Source organism: Oxyura jamaicensis, chromosome 3 (genome assembly GCF_011077185.1).
Source record: "Oxyura jamaicensis isolate SHBP4307 breed ruddy duck chromosome 3, BPBGC_Ojam_1.0, whole genome shotgun sequence".
In the NCBI taxonomy this organism is placed as follows: domain Eukaryota; kingdom Metazoa; phylum Chordata; class Aves; order Anseriformes; family Anatidae; genus Oxyura; species Oxyura jamaicensis.
In genome coordinates, this window is record NC_048895.1 from 19,267,490 (window position 1) to 19,269,069 (window position 1,580).

Here is a 1,580-nt window from a genome sequence, read left to right on the forward strand (position 1 = left end):
GAGGGCGATGTGGCGGGGGAGGGCCCGGCACGGACCCTCCCTCCCTCATCCGCCCGCCGCGGCGGAGACGGGGCCCCGGGAGCTTCCCCGCCCCCGCCGGGCGCAGCCCCCGGAGCCTCTGCCCCGGAGCGGGGGCTCGAGGAAGGGCGGCCGGTAACGGCGGGCCGCCGTGAGAGGCCCGAACGGCCGCCGCTGACGAGAAATCCTCTCGCCGGGCAAGCCTGTCAGCCCCCGGCCGGCTCCCGAGAGCTGCGGTGGAAAGAGCGCTGCACTCCCCCGCCAGCTGTCCCGCCGAGGAAAGTGCATGCAAATAAAGTGGGGCAGGCGAAAGTGCCCAAAACATCACAGCCTGAGCGGGCCCGGGCCCGGCCTTCCGCGGCTTCGGTCTCCATTTGCTGTCCCGTTTTACTTGTGAATGCTTGCAAGTCAAAAATGTGCTCCTTAACACGTGAGCTTTCTGTTGGCTCCTCATTGCAGCCATTACATTTATATTGCTTTAGAGAGGCTTTCTGCTTCTAAAATGGCAGAACAGCAGAAGTCGCAAGAGTCAGTAACGGAAGGAAAATTAAGAAAACCTTTGTTTTCAGACCCATTCATTCATTCATCACAGACTCCAGACTGGGCACAGGGCACAAAAGACAGCCAAGAAGGGATAGGTATGATCACAGAGTTTTATTGATGGCTTATCAAATGGCAGGGGACAAAACAAAACAAACACACAAAACAAAACAAAACAAAACAAAACAACAACAAAAAAAAAACACTTTCCAAAATGTAAATGCTGAAGCTGCTCCAAAAATGAACAGGTGCTTGGCAGAACTGATAGTCCAGGTGAAGGACTCTGCTTTTTTGTGCATGTCAGACACCAACTCCAGACAACTAAGTTGGCTTTCCTTGTTTTTAAGAGCCCCTTCTGATGATGTATCTGCAAGCACACTTAGCATTAGCTACTAGGGGTTTGTTCTGCAACTGCTAAAGAAGCAGTTGATCGTACTGCTGCACTTATTGCCAGCTCCCATCATGAGAGTTATCGATCACCACTACTAACTGCATTAGAGATACTGCTCATGTTTTTATCATATCATCATGATTGTTGATTTTTAGTTTACACACACTCATGTCTGCAGCATCACTGTAGAGGATCTGAGATCTAAGCTGAGTTAGATGATGATTAGCTACACGATGCTAGGCTTTTGTTAGATGATGCTACATCATCTCTGAGAAATATGTAAGCATTTTTTTTCTCCATCTACAGCAATTTAGTATTTTAATCACCTTATAAAAAAGCTTTTGAATTGTGTTTGACATTTTTGTAGTTCACATTCTGTAAAAGATGGTACCTATTTGTCATTGCTAGTACTGCCCGATGAAAGCTGTAAGAAAGCCTAACTTGTGAAGCTTAGATTTCAGTTTTATCACAACTTGCAACTAGCCTGAGTTGTTAGCTGTACTTCTCTTGAAAAATACCTAATAACCATAAAAATACAAACATAAGTTTTACCAAAGAACAATGGAAGACAAACATGGCAATATTATAAGATAGTAAAACACTACTGTATATGGAATAAGTATATATACAT